This window comes from Hemiscyllium ocellatum, chromosome 23, assembly GCF_020745735.1.
Source record: "Hemiscyllium ocellatum isolate sHemOce1 chromosome 23, sHemOce1.pat.X.cur, whole genome shotgun sequence".
Classification (NCBI taxonomy): Eukaryota; Metazoa; Chordata; class Chondrichthyes; order Orectolobiformes; family Hemiscylliidae; genus Hemiscyllium; species Hemiscyllium ocellatum.
In genome coordinates, this window is record NC_083423.1 from 30,959,587 (window position 1) to 30,971,925 (window position 12,339).

Genomic DNA, 12,339 nt, shown 5'->3' on the forward strand with positions numbered 1-12,339 from the left:
TGGACTAATTGGACTGTTGGGTCTGGTTCTGTGCTGTACTACTCTATGACTCTACATATGTTTGTCTCTCTAATAATCAAAAATACATGCACAAATACAAACATGTCAAGAAAAATAAAACAGCAAACGGATTTCACACTGTAAAAGTTCACTTTAAAAATACTTTTGGTTAATTTGTCTTAGTACTTGAAGGAAAAAAAAAGGATGAGTTTTGCAATGATTAGACAACTATCAGTCTGAAATTCGGGCACACAAAGACGAATGTTTCTGAACATGTGGACTTGTTGCTGGGGACCTTTGCAGATAGTAATTTAGTATATAGTGATAAATGTTTCAGAGGCCTCTCATGCAAAAACAGCTGGACCATGGCTGCAGGTACTGCACTGGACCCACAACAAGGGTTTTTGTTTTACCAGAATGAGGAAATCTAAAATCCAAACAATCTCCAAGTAGAACATGCTCCCTCTCAGTTGTAAAAGGTCAGGTGTTTACCCTGAAGTGAATTTAAGTAAATGAGACCATCAATTATCACCAACTTGAACTTTAACAAAAAAAGCAATCAATGCATATCTATTAAATTATATTAAATATTGAATCTTCATAATAGCATGGCTGTATCTGCCTTTTTTTTTATCAGATTGGTAAGCTGTACCACCACAGTTCATGACAAGACTCATACTAATCAGGCTGTGTTGACAGCATGGTGCTGGAAAAGCACAGCAGGCCAGGCAGCATCCGAAGAGCAGGAGAATTGACGTTTCGGGCATAAGACAATAGACAATAGGTGCAGGAGTAGGCCATTCTGCCCTTTGAACCTGCATCACCATTCAATATGATCACGGTTGATCATCCTTAATCAGTATTCTGTTCCTGCCTTATCTCCATTACCTTTAATTCCACAATCCTTGAGAGTTCTATCCAACTCTTTCTGAAATGAATCCAGAGATTGGGCCTCCACTGCTCTCTGGGGCAGAGCATTCCACACAGCCACCACTCTCTGGGTGAAGAAGTTTCTCCTCATCTCTGTCCTAAATGGTCTACTCCGTATTTTTAAGCTGTGTCCTCTGGTTCGGCACTCACCCATCAGCGGAAACATGTTTCCTGCCTCCAGAGTGTCCAATCCTTTAATAATCTTATATGTCTCAATCAGATCCCCTCTCAGTCTTCTAAACTCAAGAGTATACAAGTCCAGTCGCTCCAATCTTTCAGTGTAAGGTAATCCCTCCATTCCAGGAATTGACCTTGTGAACCTACGCTGCACTCCCTCAATAGCCAGAATGTCTTTCTTCAAATTTGGAGACCAGAACTGCACACAATACTCCAGGCGTGGTCTCACCAGGGCCCTGTACAGCTGAAGAAGAACCTCTTTGCTTCTATACTCAATCCCTCTTGTTATGAAGGCCAGCATGCTATTAGCCTTCTTCACTACCTGCTGTACCTGCATGCTTACCTTCATTGAATGGTGTACAAGAACACCCAGATCTCTCTGTACTGCCCCTTTACCTAAATTGTTTCCATTGAGGTAGTAATCTGCCTTCCTGCTCTTGCCACCAAAGTGGATAACCATACATTTATCCACATCCAAGTGGATAACCTGCATCTGCCATGCATCTGACCACTCACCTAACTTGTCCAGGTCACCCTGTAACTTCCTAACATCCTCATCACATTTCACCCTGCCACCCAGCTTAGTATCATCAGCAAATTTGCTAATGTTATTGCTAATAACATCTTCTATATCATTAACATATATTGTAAAAAGCTGCGGTCCCAGTACTGATCCCTGCGGTACCCCACTGGTCACTGATTGCCATTCCTGAAATGGAGCCGTTTATCACTACTCTTTGTCTTCTATCAGCCAACTAACTTTCAATCCAAGTTAGTACTTTGCCCCCAATACCATGCGCCCTTATTTTGCTCACTAACCTCCTATGTGGGACTTTATCAAAAGCTTTCTGAAAGTCGAGGTACACTACATCTACTGGATCTTCCTCATCCATCTTCAGAGTTACATCCTCAAAAAATTCCAGAAGATTAGTCAAGCATGATTTTCCCTTCATAAATCCATGCTGACTCTGACCTATCCTGTTACTACTATCCAGATGTGTCATAATTTCATCCTCTATAATAGACTCCAGCATCTTTCCCACCACTGAGGTCAAACTAACTGGTCTATAATTTCCTGTATACTCTTTCCCACCTTTCTTAAAAAATGGTACACCTCCAATCCTCAGGAACTGATCCCGAATCTACCGAACTCTGGAAAATAACCACCAACGCATCCACGATTTCTCGAGCCACCTCCTTCAGTACCCTGGGATGTAGACCATCAGGCCCTGGGGACTTATTAACCTTCAGACCTAACAGTCTCTCCAACACCACTTCCTGGCAAATATAAATTCCCTTAAGTTCAGGTCCTTCAGCCACTGTTACCTCAGGGAGATTGTTTGTGTCTTCCCCAGTGAACACAGATCTGAAGTACCAATTCAATTCTTCTGCCATTTCTTTCTTCCCCATAATATATTCCCCGGTTTCTGTCTTCAAGGGCCCAATTTTAGTCTTAACCATTTTTTTGCCTTTCACATACCTAAAAAAAACTTTTACTATCCTCCTTTATATTATTGGCCAGTTTACCTTCGTACCTCATTTTTTCTCTGCGTATTTCCTTCTTAGCAATCCTCTGTTGTTCTTTAAAAGCTTCCCAGTCCTCTGTTTTCCCACTTATCTTTGCTATGTTATACTTTTTCTCTTTTAACTTTATATATTTCTTAACTTCCCTCATCAGCCATGGCCACCCATGCCTCCTCCTAGGATCTTTCTTCCTTTTTGGAATTAACTTCCTGCAACTTCTGCATTATACACAGAAATATCTGCCATTGTTCCTCCACTGTCAGCCCCACTAAGGTATTGCACCATTGAACTTTGGCCAGCTACTCCCTCATAGCTCCATAGTTCCCTCTATTCAACAGATATGTTGTCACTTCCGATTGTACCCTCTCCTTCTCAAATTGCAGATTGAAGTTTATTGTTTTATGGTCACTACTTCCCAATGGCTTCTTCACTTCGAGGTCCCTGACCAATTCTGGTTCATTGCACAATACCAGATCCAGAATTGCCTTCTCCCTGTTCGGCTCCAGCACCAGCTGTTCTAAGAATCCATCTCGGAGGCACTCCACAAAGTCTCTTTCTTGAGGTCCAATACCATACTGATTCTCCCAGTCTACCTGCATGTTGAAATCCCCCATAATAACTGTAGTAACATCTTTGCGGTAGGCCAATTTCAGCTCCTGATTTAACTTACATCCGACATCCAGACTACTGTTTGGGAGCCTGTAGATAACTCCCAAGAGGGTCTTTTTACCCTTAGTATTTCTCAGCTCAATCCACACTGACTCTACATCCCCTGATTCTAGGTCCCCCCGCGCAAGGGACTGAATATCAGCCCTTACCAACATGGCCACCCCACCCCCTCTGCCAGTCAGTCTGTCCTTACGATAGCATGTGTAGCCTTGAATATTCATTTCCCAGGCCCTGTCCACTTGAAGCCACATCTCAGTTATCCCCACAATATCGTATCTGCCAATTTCCAAAAGAGCCTCAAGCTCATTCATCTTATTTCTAATGCTTTGTGCATTCATGTATAGTATTTTTAATTTGTTACTGCCCTCACCCTTCCAATCAACTCCTATTTCACTCAACCTTACAGCATGATCCCTTTTTGACTTTTTTGCCTCATTGATACAGTTGTCTTTCTTGACTTCCCTTGTTCTAACTTTCCCTTCAATTTCCTTCTTAAGCATCCAGTTTGTCCCCTCTCCCCCACTACTTAGTTTAAACGTAGCTGTATTGCAGTAGCAAACCTGCCTGCCAGAATGCTGGTCCCTAACCTATTCAGGTGCAAACTGTCTCTCTTGTAGAATTTATGCTTACCACAAAACATACCCCAGTAAGTCCTTCATCAGGAATGAGGGGGGCGGCTTAAGGGGGCTGAGGGATAAATGGGAGGAGGTGGAGCTGCGGGGAAGGTAGATGGGAATACGATAGGTAGATGAAGATGTGGGTGAAGGTGATAGGTAAGTGAGGAGGGTGGAGCAGATGGGTGGGAAGGAAGATGGACAGGTGGGACAGTTCAAGAGTGTGGTGTCGAGTTGGAAGGTTGGATCTGGGATAAAGTCACGGGAGGGGAAATGAGGTTCCCTGAAAGGTACATGGGTTAAAAGATGGCAGCATCCGAGGAGCAGGAGAATCGACATTTTTTTTTAAACATTGACTCTCCTGCTCTTCGGATGCTGCCTGACCTGTGCATTTCCAGCACCACACTCTTGACTGATCTTCAGCATCTGCAGTCCTCACATTCTCCTAATCAGGCTGTGATCATACAAAATGTCAAAGTTGTTCAAATGGTTGACCATCCGTAGTATTCTTCAGGGAATACTTCAAAATAATAATAATTGACCATATAAGAGATTCTCTATTAATCCTCAGTTTTCCACCAGCCCAACATGTTCCCATCCATCCTTTCACTTATCTCCATCATACAGAGGGTAAGCAGACATCAGTATCAACAGCTTGGCCATATATAAGTAAATAATTAAGGGTCAGTTGAGATTGCGGAGAACTCATATGAATCCAGTATTACACTGCCCATACCCTTATATGGTTGGTGTGGACAGTTGGTGGGGCAATTCTTTTATTCTTAATGGATTAAAACATCAAGAAAGAATGGGTGTACCATCAATGGAGAGATCCATGTCCATCAGAGCCACCATAATAGGTTTGCTCCTCCTGCTTTCAGATCTACCCAGAGCATGAAACCCATCCCTCTCCAAGCCCAAAGCTCCCCAAACTTTCCTCCCCCGTAAAGCCTGGAGCCTCCTTCATGGACCTGCCAGGCGTGCCCACTGCTCTGGCAGTGCTGGGAGTGCTGAAGCTGCTGGCCTATCAGATTAGGACAGCAGTATTTTCTCCCTGTGAGGAGCAGAGTCCTATTAGGAGTTTGTAAAGTCCAGCTGCAGCACTTTATGGCTGTGGGTTGGGCTTCTATTCAGTCAGTTGGTGCTCTTTTGGTGCAATAGTAACATTCCAGCCTCTGGGCAGAAGGCTGAGTTCAAGACCCATCTATCCCAGAGGTGTGTCCTAAAATGTCTTAACAGGTTGATTAAAAGAAAATCGAATGATCCATTTGGCTGGCTATAGAATTCTCTTGTACGGAGGAGAGTCAAGCTGTCTACACCCCACTACAGTCTCAGTAATTTCATGCTCTGTGAGCTGATTGCGAGCAAGCCATTCATCCAAACCTCAGCAGTGAATTTTTGGCTCCATTTCCAACTTAGTTACAAAGAAAAAAAAATAGAGAACATTACCAGTACTGCTAAATTGTATAATATGCCAGTACATCATGTGAATCATTTATTGTCTTGTAAACTATTCTACTGTAATTCTATTCAAGCTGTGCTTTGTCTTTGTACATCCCAGTCCAACACTGGCACCTCCACATCAAGGTCTTTGCATAGACAGTTCTTGATTTATCCAGTTCTTGTTTGGGTGTGGGACCAACAATGTTTAATCTCTCCAAGCCAATCCAGCTATTTAATTCAGGATCTGAGTCTGATTCATATTTCGTTTCCACCAAAAATCATTAATTCACATAAAAAGGGCTGTTTCCATGAGTAACTAAAGCAACAGCAGAACCTGTACAAATTTTGCTCACTTCTGAGATGTTCCCAACTCTCAAGTTCTCCAACCTGATCCCTAAATTGGACATTATTCCCAAATGCAGTTACTGAGTTCTAAATTTGTCAATTATTAGGAACAACTACTGCTTGTTTATTATATTATTGCGCACACTTTGATGATATTTGTCAGTGCTGATGTATATTGTTAATTCTTGTTCTTAGTGCAAACAATTGCCATTAAATTGCACCTTTAATATATCTAAACAATGCAAAATAATTCACCAGAAGTATTATCAAACAAAATTGGACACCAATATGTCAGATCTCGGGGCATGTGAACAATAATTTCATCAATGTTTCAGTTTAAAAGGAAATTATAAAGGATGAAAGAGAGGTGGAGAGAGTTAGAGGTTTAGGGAATTGCAGAACATAGGTTGTCATCAGCTAAAGGTATGGTCACTGATGGTAAAGCAATTGAAATCAGTCAGAATTAGAAGAGTTCAGATCTCTCAGAAATAGGTCTGGGACAGGTTACAGAAATAGGAAGGGTAAAGCCATAGTTGGATTTGAAAATAAGAATGAGAACTTTAAAATTGACACATTGTTCAGTTGGGAGCCAATATAGATCAGTGAGCACTTTGACACATTTCAGCTGGGCTCAGATACTGAATTAAATAGCTGGATTGACTTGGAGAGATTAAACATTGTTGGTCACACACCCAAACAAGAACTGGATAAATCAAGAGCTTTCTATGCAAAGACCTTGATGTGGAGGTGCCAGTGTTGGACTGGGATGTACAAAGTCAAAGGTCACACAACACCAGGTTATAATCCAACAGACTTTGGACGAGTATGCCACCAGTCACAGCCTTTATCAGCAAGTGTGTGGAGGACTGCATACCGAGAAAGTCAATCTGGGTGTTCCACAACAGGAAACCCTGGATAAATCAGGATATACAGAACCTGCTAAAAAAACAGGCATGAGGCCTTCAGATCAGGAGACCCACTCAAATATAAGGAATCCAAGTATGATCTTCGCAGAGACATTAAGGCAGCCAAGGACCAATACCGATCCAAACTAGAGACGCAGAGAGATACCCGGTGTCTGTGGCATGGACTGAATGATGTCACATGTTCTAAAAAGAGACAGTGCAAGATAGCAGATGATGACACATTCCTCCCAGATCATCTCAACACCTTCTATGCTCACTTAGAGCAGAATTTCAGCGGAGAGGTAACACCTAGTCCGATAAGTCCCAATCAACCTATGCCAACAGTCACTGTATCAGAGGTCAAATCAGTTTTCCTTCGTGTGAATCCAAGGAAAGTGATGGGACCAGATGGAGTACCAGGCCGTGCACTCAGAGCATGTGCAGATCAACTGGCAGAAATCATCACGAACATCTTCAACCTCTCCTTGCAGCAAGCCACTGTCTCTGCCTGTTTCAAGAGGGCCAACATCATCCCTGTGCCTAAGAAGGCTCATGTAGCATGTTCAATGACTACCGCCCAGTGACCCTAACTTTGGTGGTCATGAAGTGTTTTGAAAGGCTGGTCATGGCATTAGGAGAAAGTGAGGACTGCAGATGCTGGAGATCAGAGCTGAAAATGTGTTGCTGGAAAAGTGCAGCAGGTCAGTTAGCATTCAAGGAGCAGGAGAATTGATGTTTCGGGCATGAGCCCTTCCTGAAGAAGGGCTCATGCCCGAAATGTCGACTTTCCTGCTCCTTGGATGCTGCCTGACCTGCTGCGCTTTTCTAGCAACACATTTTCAGCTCTGGTCATGGCATTAATCAACTCCAGCTGCCTCACTACTCTTGACCCACTCCAATTTGCCTATCGGACCAACAGATCCACATCAGATGCCATATCACTTGCCCTTCACTCCTCCCTAGAACATCTTGACACCAAGAACAGCTACGTAAGAATCCTACTCATTGACCACAGTTCTGCCTTCAATACTATTATCCCCTCGAGACTGATTACTAAACTTAGCAATCTCGGACTAAGCCCCACTCTCTACAACTGGATCCTCAGTTTCCTGACCCACAGGCCACAATCAGTGAAGATTGGGGACAATATTTCATCCTCACTAACACTCAACACTGGAGCCCCTCAGGGGTGCGTACTCAGCCTCCGACTGTACTCGCTGATCCCCAAGACTGCGTCGCCAAATACCAGACTAATGCCATTTCCAAGTTCACTGACGACAGCACCATAGTCAGTTGAATCTCAGATGGCGACGAAACAGACTACAGGCAAGAGGTGGAAGACCTGGAAAAATGGTGCATGAGGACAACCTAGATCTCAATGCCGGCAAAACCAAGGAACTCATTACTGACTTTTTGTGGAATGTTATTGATGCCCCCCTACACATTAACAGCACAGTGATGGAATGAGTAGAGAGTGTCAAGCTCCTGGGAGCGGTCATCCACAACAAGCTTTTTTTGGACTCTTCATGCGGACCCATTGGTTACAAAGGCCCAACAACGTCTCTTCTTCCTCAGTCAGCTGAAGAAATTTGGCATGACGGCAAGTACCCTTGCCAATCTTTATAGGTATGCCATCGAGAGCGTTCTGTCTGGATGTAGCACTACCTGGTATGGAAACTGTACCACTCAAGATCGGAGACGGTTACAGAGCGTGGTGAACTCGGCCCGGACAATCACAAAGGCCAACCACCCATCTGTGGAATCCATCCACCAGGCCTGCTATCAAGGAAAGGCCGCCAGCATTCTCAAAGATCCATCTCACTCTGGTAATGTTTTTGTACATCCTCTCCCATTGGGGAAAAGGTACAGAAGCCTGAACACACGTACCAGCCAGTTTCAAAACAGTTTCTACCCTACTGTTGTTAGAATACTGAATGGACTCACAAGCTCTTAACATTCGCCTGTATCTGTGTTTTTTTGTTTTTGCCACTGTTTATCTTTTATTTATGTATCTATGCTATTTAACTCTGTGATCTGCCTGTATTGCTTGCAAGACAAAGCTTTTCACTGTGGCTCGGTACACGTGACAATAAATTCAATTCAATTCATTTGAAATCTCAATCTTTTGGAGCGCTACCCCTTTGTCACATGAAGTGACTTCACCTGATGAATGGGCAGCACTTTGAAAGCAAGTGATTTCAAATAAACCTGCTGAACTATAACCTGGTAGTATGTAACCTTTGACCTTGTGCAAAGAGCAACACTAGAAGAACAGAAGTTATTGTCAATACAGCTTACTTTGTGGAGTTGCAATTTGTGAATGATTATGTTTATTGTGATGATGAAGGTATCCCTCATAACTATCTGCCGACTATTTATTTTGAGATTGGATGTATTTCTCTACCCGCAATAGTAGTTTTACAGTCCTAAACACTACAGCTCTTTGTGCACCTCAAGACCTTTGAGAGACCATTGGTGACGAAATCATTCTGGAAGGTAGTATTATTAACACAGGGAAATCTAAGTTGGGTTCAATTTCTGAATCAAATAACTCAATGTATTTAGAAAAAATGTTTAGCATTCAATATTTACAGTACTCAGCAAAAATTTACTGAATTAATTACATTAAAACTGTATTGAAGTTGATGAGAGAAAAAAAAGAAAATCAGACATGTTTAGCCATTCTTAGCCATTTGCCCAACTGGGACAATTGTTAGGAAGAATAATGGAGTCTATAGCTAGCAACCCAGAGTTTAGGGCAGAGACTAAACACAGTTGGCGTATAATGATGGACTAATGATGGTATTGTATCTGATGGTGTCATTGTGAGATCAACAGATCAGAGCAGAACTGTCAGAGAGAACTGTAATGTAGGAGGAACAAGACACTAAAGCAGAGAACTATATTCAGTAACACATATGTGTGTAAATCGAGTTTTATAGTATTGCAGAATGAGTATTATTCTCAGAGGAGGATGAATAAGGGATGCTAAGAGTGGTAACATCTTACCAAAAAGGAAGCAGCATCCAAGAATGCAGTTGTACACACCCAACACCCAGAGAAACAATAAAAGGTACATGTACGGCCATAAAGCATACTGAACATACCGATCATCTTGAAGATTTTCGTCTTCCCAATATTGAGTTCGAAGAAATTTCTGATCGTCCAGAATTTGATATTAGACAAGCAGTCTAACAATTCAGAGACAACGGAGATACCAAAATGGATGATTGTGAGATAGAGGACGACATCAGCAGTAGCTATGACGTTATACACCAAAAACACTGCACTTATAATTCATCAGCAAGATCACATCTTCAGCATTTGTCCTGACAGTGAGGAAACAGTGCAAAGGTGGAAGTTCTCATCAGTTCAGTGATTGCCATCTGCCGGGTCTTGTGACAGAGCACCCTGCTCAAGTGCAGACTGGAGGGATTCTGAATTGGCAACTTCCACTTCGCACAAGCTGCTGTCAGTTTTGGAGGGTCAGTGGCGAACTGTCATCACAAGCGCCAATTTTAGATTAGTATGAAAGAGAACAAAACATTAACACATGCTCATTTTTTAAAGAAAACTGTGAAGTTCATTCGCATTGTGAGACAAAAAAAATTACAATCGACAGTCTGCACAGTGAACAGTGAACATTGCGCAGACGAAAGCTGACTGAAGCACAGACCAAATACAATACTTGCCAAGACAAGAACTGGATGACAATCACTGCAGTTGACTCAGTTGCCTGGAAGTTTCCACTTAATGTGACGTTTTTCGACGTAATGCAATTATGATGATTATTTTCGTCTCAAGCCATCAGTCTCTGACTGAATGCACTTTGAAATTTGTTTGATTAATCCCACGGTAATATTGTTCATCGTCTCCTGACAATTTCAATGTGTGCAGAGATCTTCTCAATTAACCCTAAGAACCTTCACCATTCGTCTTTTGACGTTAGAGGGGCTCTGTAAGTATCGTCACCTTGGAACTCGGCTTTATCCATTCGGATTCATTCAGGGTTCATTCGCCTATCAGCCCTGGGGTTGCTGAATGTTTTGCCAGACTTGCAATTCAGAATTGAGTGAGAGGTAAACTTGCCTCCCCACTCCCCAATGATGCGAGTTTAGGAATAGCATTCACCCAGAGCCTGTAGCTGTGGTCGTAAAAAATAGTTGGCAAGAATGTGAACCTGGTGTCAGAAGGTATTCAGAGGTGTTTACATATGAATTCAATATCAACATACTTGATTGTTAATTTTTAAAAAATCATACTGTATTTGAAATGGATTTATGTCAAACTTACGTGTGAGAGCATTTCCTATTCTAGCTGCCTAATAATACCCTAATATTATTAAAAATGTTAAATTATTTTTGTTAATCAATCAAAATAATTCCCTTTATACCTCCTGTTTGTAATTTGAATCATTCAAACATGGCATTAGCATCAATCAGTCCTGCAATTGCAGTTGTCATGATGAACGTAGAACATAGAATATCACAGCACAGTACAAGCCCCTTGGCCCTCAATGTTGTGCAGACAGATGAAGTCAGAGTGTCCTTAGAATCTGTCATCAGAATGGAGAAAACATCTAATTATGACATGATTTACACTGAAAAATAAATGATTATGACTATAAATGGGGAACATTTTGGATTCAGCATTACTGCAGTCAGTTGACAGTACATGAGAGAGTAAATAGTTGGGTTCCAATGAATATGAGAGTTATCTGACATTGAGTAATTGAATTGAAGATTGACTAACTGGAAAATATTGCAATTCAAAGGAGTACGACAACTGTTGAATACTGTTCTATCAAAAAATGCAATTTATAGTTTTGGGCAGCACACTTGGAATTCTGCTCAACTTTTCCAGTCTCACCTTAAACATAGGCCTCCTTGCATGCAACATTTCAACCCTGGGAAGTAGACTTTGACCATCCACCCTGTCCATACCTCTTAAATTTTTTTTTAATCATTCTATCAGGTTGCTACACAGCCTCTGATGCTTTAACGAAAATAATCCAAGTTTGTCCATCTTCTCCATATAGCTAATGCACTCCAATCCAGGCCACATAAATCTCTTTTGTACCTTCTCCAAAGTTTCCATATCCTGCCTATAGTGTGCTGACCAGAACTTTACATAGTACTCCAAATGTGGCTTAACCAAAGTTCTATACAGCTGCAACATGACTTGTCAACTTTTATACTTAATTCCCCAATTGGTGAAGGCAAACATGCATTATGAACTCTTTACCATTTTATCCATTTATGTTGCCACTTTCAGGGATATGCATATTTGGACCCTAAGACCCCTCTGTATGTCAATACTCTTAAGGGTCTTGCCATTTACTGATACTTTCTTCTTGCATTTGACCAACCAAAATGCATCACCTCACACTTGTTCAGATTCAACTCCATCTGCTACTTCTCTGCCTAACTTTCCAACTGATTTATATCCTGCTGTATCTATTGATAACCTTCCTGTTTACCCACTGCTCCATGTCCTTTTTTTTCTGCAACTTACTAATCTTCCTATGTTGCCATCCAAATCATTCATATGTGTTACAAACACAGAGGTCCTGGCATTGCGGAACTCCACTGGCTACAGAACTCCAGTCAGAAAAATCCCACTTCACAAATACACTATGTCTTCAATCACTGAGCCAATTTTGTATCCAACTCACCGTGGATTCCATGCAACTTAATATTCTAGACGAGCCTACCATAAGGGATTTTGGCATA